Source organism: Ursus americanus, chromosome 26 (genome assembly GCF_024610735.1).
Source record: "Ursus americanus isolate L20-20 chromosome 26, mUrsAme1.1.p, whole genome shotgun sequence".
In the NCBI taxonomy this organism is placed as follows: Eukaryota; Metazoa; Chordata; class Mammalia; order Carnivora; family Ursidae; genus Ursus; species Ursus americanus.
The window spans coordinates 37,973,876-37,984,491 of NC_142152.1; positions in this window are offsets into that span (position 1 = coordinate 37,973,876).

The following is a 10,616-nucleotide window of genomic DNA, read 5'->3' on the forward strand; positions in this document are numbered from 1 at the left end:
ATCTACTACAGTTAAATAAGAGGATGTATATAGGACATTGTCCCTGGCACTGGGGTGTTAGCTGCTCTGAGTGTTTTCTCCACAACTCTTCCTTCATTGAGGGGCCCTGTAAGAATAAGCCCTCATTGGGAAGTGACCCCAAAATACCGCTCGCATGGAATGGCCAGAGCCTGCTGCAGTCCGGACCGATGGCGTGGGCTCCCTCGGCAGGCAACAGGCACAAAGACAGTGATTATCACTCTCACGATCAGAGAAAAACAACCAAACTCTTCCTTTTCAAAAAAATAAAAAAAAAAGAAGAAGAAAGAAAGAAAAGAAAAGAAAGCAATCTCACTTAAGAAAAGAGGAAAACTCGGCTCGTCTCAGTTTATCCAAAACCTTTTCATATTTTCAGTTTTAATAAGATGTGACGGAAGCTGACATTTTTGCAAGCACCAAGAACTCACGTCACTTTGAAAACTTGCAAGTTGATTTGAAGAAGCACCAAGAGGTAGCCAAGACTCGCGTTGCTCACAGATGGTGGGGGATTAGGTGCCAGTTTGCCGAAAAGCTTGGAATCGGCAGACGGTGGAGGGCAGCTGGCTGAGGCCACCCATGGGCAGGCAGGACGGGCTGCCCAGCAGGAGGGCCTCGAGGCCTTGGCCACACCCCACCTGGCCCAGGTGAGAGGCTGCCAGGTCCTCATTCGGCCTCCTCCTGGGGCTCACGTCTGAGGGCAGGACGGGCTCCAGGGGCTGGGAGGATTGCTTGTCCTTGGCACACACAGAGCCCAGAGCCCAGACTGAGTCCTATCCTTGCCACCACCTAGCCATGTGGCCTTGGGCAAATACTTAATGTCTGTGGGCCTGACTGTCATCTTTGGAAGAAAAAGGGGAAAAGAATAATGATAGGAGCAGTAACCACAGCTATCTTGTAGGGTACTAGGAGGAATAGCAAGACCATATTGAAAGCGCCCTTTTTAACTCTAAAGTCAGCTATTTAATTCCCCCAGTAAGGTGACACGGGGAGCACAAGGGTATGTGGGGAGAATGAGGAATTCATAACTGATTGTGGAATGTCCTCGACGAGCCTCTCTTCTGCTGTTCTGGGGGTGAGCTGAGTCCCCAGAGGAGAGGGAGTGTCCTTCAGGGGGGACGATGTGTGAGGGTCAGCAGGGGCACAGGGCATTCAGGCGGAAGTCACAGCCTGGAACAGACCCCGGGGCCTGAGCGGGTGGGGCCTGTGGGGAGAGGGCCCCTGGATCATCCAGGGGGTGGAAGCTTGAGAGAGGCCCCTGGAGGCTGCATGGGGACTTCTGAACACACAAGGAGTTAGGATGTGGGGGGCCGCTAGCTACATTCCAGTCATATTGGCGTGGCAGGAGATCGAGCTGTCCTTGCATGAAAGGCTGAGGTCTTTGCACGACTTTCCAGACGTCCAGGGGCTGAGCTTCTCTTCTGAGCCAGACCTGAGGCCAGAGGTGGCTCAGAGATGGTGTCTCCTGTCTCCAGGAACTTGAGTGGGTGAGGACAGAGGCTGCTTCTCTCAAGCACGCCCTGGCTCCCTGAGGTGGGCATGTGCGGCCCCCATCACTGCAGGGCTGTGGGAGACACAGGGATGGATGGGATGACTTTGTCTTGTGCCCCTGATGCCCCTGGCCTTTCTGCTCAGCAAGCAGCCCCTAGTCCCCTCACGACCTCTCCTTTTCCTGCCCCCTCAGAAAGCCTTTGTGTTCTCGGTGATACGGAAGTGATGGTTTGCCTGTGTTTGTTGATAACGATTACAAGAATAAGAAGGAAACTCTTTTTGAAAGTCAGCCCTGGGGTGGGGTTGGTCTCCGGCCACAAGACAGACATCTTTCTGTGGGCAGCCAGGAGGTCTGAGCAAGGACAGAGTTTGCACTTCCTTTGCAGTTCTTCCAGGGCACCGCCACTTCTGAGGGGACACACACCCTTCCAGCATGAAGTATTGAAAGGCCACTGGCCATTCAGATCCAGGTTCAAATCCTGGCTCTACCACTTCTAAGCTGTGTGTCCTTGCACAAATTCCTTGGCTTCTTTGTGCCTTCTGAGACACTAATGTCACCTCATGCTGCTGCCATGGGGGTGGGTGAACTGAGGTTAGATGGGGGAGAGTGGTGCCTGGAGTGCGGTGCCTGGAACAGAGGAAGTATTTAGAGAATCTTTGTTGAATCTGAATCCTAAGAGCCTCTCACTGGGTCGGGGTGTGGGGGGGATAGTGAGCTATTGGCCAATCAGAAGTGCCAGCCATAAAAACTGGCTCGCTCACACCAGGGTGAAAGTTCATGTCGGTCCCTTCTCTCCTCTTTTTAAAAGTTTCTCCTGAACCCTCCATAAATGCAGTGGAAAGAGTCAAAGACTTTTTGGATTCCAAGGAACATTTAGTTCGAAGCAGATCAACCAGCCTCCTGCTTACTGCTAATAATAACTACCGTTTATTAGGCACTTGCTGGGCTGGGCACTCTCCCAGTGTCACCCCAGCCAATGCTCACACCAGCCCTCTGATGTACACCCCAGATTCACCCCCATCTGGCGTCGGATGGAACTTTCTAGGAAATGGAGCTCGCCTGGCCTCACGTGCTTCGTAAGTGGCAGAGTTGGGACACAAACCCAGGCTGCCTGCCCTGAAACCCAAGCCCATCAGATGAGATTGTCTTCCAAATGCAGAAATCCTTTCTGCAGCCCAACTTGGCCCAACTCTCTAGCTTTTGAGAGAAATACGTTCCATCTCTTCCCATAGCCGAGCCCGAAAATGAGGCCTCTTTCACTTCACATTTCACAGCCGACATTCTTCCTTGCACATAAAATCTATCAATCCTGCTGGCCCCCTTCCCTCTTCTGGGCATATAATACAGGCTGCTGGCATGTGTGTCTAAATAAACACCCATCAGCCTGGATCTTCGCAGACCGATTCCAAACATTGGCTCGACGGGGTGGCACTCGGGGCTTGCAAACCCGCCCCCTTGCCCCGACACACTTCGAACACTCCCCTTTGTGCATCTAGGAAAACCAGAGCGGCTGGTGGTGTCTTATGCTTACACAGAACTGTGTGAAAACCTCTGTGAGGCCGAAGTAACCTCTACTCCTCTCCTGCTTACCAAGCTGTGAGTGTTCCAAGGCCGGGTGGAGGACTGACATTTACTGTCTCCTCCATCCCAGGCTGTGGGCCACACGAGTGACATACCTTGAGTCATTCCTTGCAACAGGCCCAGGTAGCATATTAATGGCCCCCTTTCCAGAAGGCTAAAAGGAGAGGTACATTTTTGCAGGTCGTATGGCCACGTTGAGGCAGTGCTGGGATTTTTGTGGCCTTCCCATTGTGTCTTCGAGATCACGCGCTGCTCATTCAATCCCATCTCCTTGGAGTCCCACAAAGGGTCTGGCCCAGCGTCCCAGCAAATGTTTGTTGAGTGACTAAATGACCAAATAAAAGAATGAATGAACAAATTTCCGGGAGACGGTGGAGCAGGAGCTGTCTGGAATGATTTCGGGGCCTCGTTTAGAAGCACAAACTAGACCAGAAGGGCACTGGCCAATAGTTGTCCGATACCTCATCTACGGATTACACTTTTCAAGGCATTGGAATACAGTATTATCAATAATATAGCTTAAAATCCTGCCAAAGACATGTTCCACAAATCGCCCTTTGTTCCTTCTGGCTCTGCATAAATGGAATTTGTTACATCTGCTAAGTCGGGTCGACCACTTTTTTTAGTCTGTTCATTGACGGGAAGGTTCTTCATGTTCTTTGAACTATTCGAGTCATTTCTCAACAAACATACAGATACTACGAATGCCATGCCTCGGCCGACAGGAGAGTGGCCACGTGCTTCTTATTGTAGTTGAGTTTACAAACCTGATAAGCCTGACTTTTAAAATCAACATTCGATCATCTGGCATGAATTGCCCCTCATTTTCATTGGCTCTTTCTCTTTTGTAATGGTTGCTAGAAATTTCTTGGTAGAAGAGAGTTCAAAGTCATCACCCATTCTCCCTGTTCTAAAGACGAGGACAATGTTTCCCAAAGAAAAGTGGCATGGCTAGAAACTGGCAAAGCTCACACTGGAACCTGGGTCTCTGCTTAAATAGAACCCCAAGCAGATTGGGGCACCTGGTGGCTCAGTCAGTTAAGTGTCCGACTCTTGGTTTCGCTTCAGGTCGTGATCTCCCGGTTGTAGGATGGGGCCCCACGTCTGGCTCTGTGCTGACTGCAGAGTCTGCTTCAGATTCTCTCCCTCTCTCTGGACTCCCCCCATTCCCCCAAATGCTTGTGCGCACGCTCTCTCTAAAATAAATAAATAAATACATGAATAAATAAATCTAAAAAAAAAAAACCCACTTCGGGGCGCCTGGGTGGCACAGCGGTTAAGCGTCTGCCTTTGGCTCAGGGCGTGATCCCGGCGTAATGGGATCGAGCCCCACATCAGGCTCTTCCACTATGAGCCTGCTTCTTCCTCCTCACTCCCCCTGCGTGTGTTCCCTCTCTCACTGGCTGTCTCTATCTCTGTCAAATCAATAAATAAAATCTTTAAAAAAAAAAAAACCCACAAAACCCCAAACCCGGGTGGATCGGCTTTGCCATGCAAATTCGTGCACTGCTGTCCTAGGTCCCATAGGGTCCCCTCCCGGTAAAAGAGCTGCTTTTAAAGTATTGACATGCGTGGGCTGCCAGCAAGAGCAGGTCTCACAAGTGGTGATGTGCTCAGTTTCTGTAATGCCCCACCTAGGAATTTACCTTGAGAAAATAATCAGAAACGTGGATAAAGATTTACACTCCAAGATGTTCATTGCTGTATTATTTATAACGGAAAAAAAAAGGGAAAAAGGAAGTAAGCTAACAAAAAAAAATCCCTATTAGGTTGCCATTAAAATAAACTTTTGAAGACTATTTAATGACTTTGGAACATGTCTAGGATAAAATGTTAAGTGAAGAAGGCAGGCCAAAAACATGTAGCTATAGCATGATATCAAACATGTACAAAATAGGCAATACACCTACAAAAAAGAGCCTGGGAAGCAATGTATCAAAATGTTAGTGGAGGTCATTCATTCCATGATAATGCATTACATCAATTAATCCCCATCTATCAGGCACTGAGCTAGTCACTAGAGATACAGTATGCAGAATGAGTGGGTTCTTGCCTTGATGCATCTTGCTGTCAGGGTAGGGATGGAAGAAGAGGCAATATTAAGAAACTAATCATGAAATTAAACTTACAAGTACAAATCGTGTTATTGCTATTAAGAAAGTTATTTCTAGGGGCGCCTGGGTGGCGCAGTCGTTAAGCATCTGCCCTTGGCTCAGGGCGTGATCCTGGCGTTGTGGGATCGAGCCCCACATCAGGCTCCTCTGCTAGGAGCCTGCTTCTTCCTCTCCCACTCCCCCTGCTTGTGTTCCCTCTCTCGCTGGCTGTCTCTCTCTGTCAAATAAATAAATAAAATCTTAAAAAAAAAAGTTATTTTTGTAGGGTGGGATTATGGGTGATTGTTATATTCTTTTTTGTTTAATGCTTTTGCAGATTTCTTTAGACCTTACATTTCCTACCATGGGCTTTACGGATTTTCTTATTAGAAAAATAGAGAACTTAAAAAAAAATACACACAAATGCGAAAGCTCCAAGTACCTGGGTAGTTTCCAGTGGCCCCGCACTGACAGCAGAGCCCTCAGGAGATGCCTGAAGACGTGTGTGGCAGAGACAAAGAGATTCCTTTGGAGCTGTTGGGACTGTATTAGTTTCGTGCTGCTTCTGTAACAAATTACCACAACCTTAGTGACTGAAAACAGCTTCACTTTTTTCTCTTATAGCTCTGGAGGCTCCACGCCTGAAATTAGTTTCATTGGACTATAGAGTCAAGAGTTGACAGGGCTGGTTCCTTTGGAGGCTCTGGGGCCCATCTCCATTGCTGCCTGCAACCTACGGCTCGTGGTCTCCTTCCTCTGCCTTCCATCATCACGTGGCCTCTCCCTTCCATATTCTCATGCCTCGCTCTTACAAGGATTCTAATGATCACATCGAGGGCCCACTCGGATAATCCAGGGTCACATTCCTATCTCAAGATCCTTAACTTAATCACATCTGCAAAGTGCCTTTGCCATGTGTTACAACATTCACAGATTCGCGGGGGTCAGAGCAGGGTCTTTGGGGGCCATTGTTCAGCATAGGGGCTTGTCGAAAGTCTGCAGCTTTCTTGATTTTATCAAGTGTTAGCCAATCTTACAACAGCCCTTGCTTAACATGGTGTGTGTGTGTGTGTGTGTGTGTGTGTGTGTGTGTGTGTGTGTGTGTGTATTTGCACGTGCCTTTGCATGTGTGTTTGTGTGTGTCTTCTTGAGCAAAAAGAAAGGATGGAATGTTCTGAAAATTCATTTGTGCCACAAATGCTTCTTAAATCTTTGGTAGCTGTCCTCATAACCCACTGGATCTGTTGTTATTGTAAAGAATTTGCTCGGTGGTTTGCATCAAAAACGGGAGAAATGGCTGGGTACACAAATAAAAAGAGAGAGCAAGGCAGAGAGGGGAGGGGAGGATTATTGTAAGCTAATGCTTGCATTTCAAACATTCAGTCCAGTGAAAACGTTGACATCAAGCATTGTGTATGTTCCTGGGAGAGAGCTCTCCGAGTTGTGTATCTCATGGGTGTCATTGGATGTTATTGTTGCCTTGCTAAATATTCATGGATGAATCTGTGGGATAAATTCTCTTGTAAACTGACAGAGGGCAAGTAAGGCCTGTCCTTGAGTCTCTCATCTGCATCCTCATTTCTGAGAAACTGTCTATTCGGGCACGAGTGTGTGTGCTTGTGTGCGCGTGTGCGCATGTGTGAGTGCTGTGTACTTGGTTAATTTGAGCTGAAGAATCCCATTTTCATACTAGTGGGAGGTGCATCTCCCCAGTCTGGGGACCTCCAAGTGGGTGGTGGTTAAAGAAGGCAAGTTTTTCTCGGAGAATGGCTTTGGTGAAGCTGCTGTTTGCTTTAAAACTAGCAGCTTCAGACCCATGAGGGGGGTGTGGCTTATTTGTTTGGAGGTAGGGTGGGTTCCAAGGATAAGGTGACAAAAAGTCACCATGTGTGCATGTGCACACACACAGACTCACAGAGAAGAGCTTCTTAGGGCTCAGGACAGGGTCCTTGAGGGTGGCCATGAACCCCCAAGTGCTTCTGGGTAGAGAGGGAGACCGCGGTGGGGAGACCGTGAGGACGCTGGATCACAGACCTAGGGTATGTAGAGAGGAAAAGGGAGGGACGGTGATTACTGGAGATTCTGCCCAGATGCCACCTTCCCTAGGACCCCTACTCCCACCCTTTGTCTTGTCCTCCACCAGGCTTAGCCAGCTGCCAGAGCTACGGACAGAATTGTGTCGCCTCCCCACCCCCACCTCCCCCGACCAAATTAATATGTTAAAGCCCAATGTGCCATATGTGGAGATGAGGCCTTTGGGAGAGGAGTAGGTTTAGATGAAGTCGTGAGAGCGGGACCCTCACGATGGGATGAGCGTCCTTATAAGAAGAGATGCCAGAGCGCCCCCCCCCGCCCTGTGTCTCCCCCTGCTGGACTTAAACCAATGTCCAGCTAAGGAAAAAAAGAGAGGAGAGGGAGAGAGGGAGAGAGGGAGAGAGGGAGAGAGGGAGGGAAGGAAGGAAGGAAGGAAGGAAGGAAGGAAGGAAGGAAGGAAGGAAGGAAGGAAGGAAGGGGAAACACTATTTTGAAATATCACTTGTGTTTTGTCTTCTTGGAAATTCACATTGTTCTCCCACCTGCCCCCTCCCTTGCAGCCCCTTGAACTTGAAGATGAGGCCATGAGGCTTTCACTCCGGGGAAATGAGGGCTGATACTGCCTGGAACAAAGAAGTGTTGCTGTACTTTGAGTTTCAGCTGGCCTTTAAAAATAAAAGCTCATTGTGAGGTAATGTTCTTGCAAGCCAGGCTTTCTGAAGAGAAAAGCTATTTTCTCAGAACGCCTCCAGAGCTGGGTTTCACGTCTCAGGAGCCGAAGCTTGGAGGACTGATGGGAGGCTGATCCACAAGGTGGGAAGAGGGGCAGATTCTGTCACATGGGAAGGAAGGACGTTGGGATGAGGGTCCTGGTGGGGAGGAAGAGAGGGGAGAGAGCCAATGTCTTCACCCCTCACTTCCCAGGGTCAGATCCCCAAACAGGGAGCTCCTTCCATGTTTTCTAGGCCCAACGTGGAGACCCCCACGGAGCAGAAGGTGGATGTAAAGTGGTGCAGAGACATGACCAAGGGAAGAGGTCCGGTCTGGGGGCCGGAGGAAGCTTGCCGGGCCCACCATCTCTGGCAAGGTGCCCAGAAAGCACCTGCGAGTGTGCCGGCTCTGGGAGGCCCAGAAGGGCCGGAGTCTAGCGGTGACCTGGGTTGGATGAGGAGGCCGCGTGGTGTGGACCCTTGGAACCAGAACCAGTTAGCCCAGCACAACGCTCCAAGGACCAGCAGACACCAAAGCAGGATGCCCAGAGACCCAATGGCCATGCTAATGGTCAGGGGACACGGAGGGACCAGGGCTATCACCTGTGGTCCATGGGGTGAGTACCGCCCTGACTAGAGGTCAGTAGGGGCCTCATGAGGCATTGCTCTGCCCCCAGCACTGCATGGGCCCCTTGACCCCAGACTCCATCATGGGAAGGAAAAAGGGAGGATCCTTGAAAACGAGCAAGAAGTCCCGAAAGACACTAAACTTTCACCTGGAAGTGCCCGGGTAGCCTCGATGGCAAAATCAGTGTTCCTGCCGTCATAGGACTGGGGGTGGAGAGTGAGATGAAAGCAGTTATCGAAAACAAATGAAGTCACGTTGTTCTGCACATGTGCATAATCCCAGTCTAGGGACTGAAGGAAAGGAAGAGACATATGGGAGATGTAACTCCTGCTGTGTGAACCTGGTTCTTGCTGGCCTTCTGGAATCTTCTCGTTGCCTTGTTGCAAAGGGTGTCGGCCTGAGTGGCAAGGGGACCATGTACCAGGGAGAGGCTGAGGTCCCCACAGGAGCTGGCCCCCCTCTGATCAGGTCTTGTCAGGAGGCGGGGAGGAGCAGCGAGGGGTGCTGGCCCACCCTCCAGACTTCTGTGGGTTCTGTCAGGTCAGTGCTACACTGGGGATACCCTGCAGGTGGTCCTTCGGGCATTTATGGAAGAGTTAAAGTTCTGGGGGTCTCCACATGTGAGCGTTCTCGAGGTATTGCTAAACGCCTCCCAGGGAAATTGGACGTGACCCCTGTGGGGATATGGAGCTGTGTGACAAATGGCTTTCTTGTCACTGGGGCCACTCTTGTCTGGGTGCTCAGATGGGGCTTGGAGAGACACCTGGTAGCCTCCATTGGTGCCAACTGGGCTGGCTGGTGGTGGGCCAACCTCTGTGCTGGGCCCTTCCTGAGCTGCTCTCCCTATCGGGGTTTTTTGGGTGGAAAACCTCCTCCCTATTCAAGAGTTGGGGGTGGGCCTGAGGTCAGCGTGCATGGTCCATTCTAGAACCATAGGACATCAGAGTGGCCAGGCCTCCCACTCCTCCAGCCTGCACCCAGAAGGGGGCTGGGAAGCTTAGGTGACTTGCCCAGGGTCCCACAGAGTCCAGTCAGGAGCAGGATAAAAACCTGGGTCTCCCTATGACAAGGCTCAGTCCTCCTTCCCAGGCATCACCCTGCCTCTCATTCGGTTTCTTCCTCTCTTGAGATTTGCCCTTTCTGGCCCGTTGGAACAAATTAGACCCCTTTGTGCGCCTTTCCTGAGAGTCACGTTTACAGGGACAGAGTGTTGTCTGCGATCGCACAGCTCGGAACTCAGTGCCGTTCATGAGAGGGGCAATCTGAGCAGATGCGCTAGAGGACCCCTTCCCCCTCCACCCCCCACCCATGTGTGGTTCTCTCTTCCATCTGGGCCCCTGGGAGGACCCCACTTCCTGCCCCCTGCCACGCGAGAGGCCAGGGGACCCGTTCTGGCCAAGAGGCTGTGAGAGGGAGTGACACACATCTCTTCCTATCTGCAGCCTTTAGTGCTAGGGAGGAGGCCCTCCAGCACTTTCTATTCCTGCTGCCATGACTGAGAGGCCACACGCATAGGTGGTGTGGCTCCAAGATGGCGGAACCACATCACCCTGTGTCCTTGAGTGATGTGTGGAGTAGAGTGCCCTGCTGGGGACACTTAGCAACCGAGATCTCAAGGTTGCTTATGACAGCGGCAGAGCCTAGAGCATCCCGGTATTACAAATGCGGACTGCTTCACGCAGAACCTGGAAACAGAACCACCAAACACCCCATCAGTGGCCATCCGGGGTGGGAGTGGGGGTGGGGGCAGCGTGAATTTATAGTGAAGGAGTGACTTGCCTGTTATACACAGGAAGCAAAGTGGTTCTCAGACCGGTGTGCCGCAGGATGATGGCATGGGACGGGTGGGAGTGTTTTATGCAAATCTAGATTCTTCTCATTTCTGCAACCCCAGATTCTGACTCTTTAGGTCAGAGGCTGAGCCAGGAATCTGCATTTTTAACAGGCAGCCCAGGCGAGTCTGCTGCCCAAGGTCTTGGCCCACGCCCTGACTAAGCCTCACGTAACACTCCTGGGAGACCTGGATTTGCGTCCTGATTCCGTCACTAGCTGTTGGCTTTGGG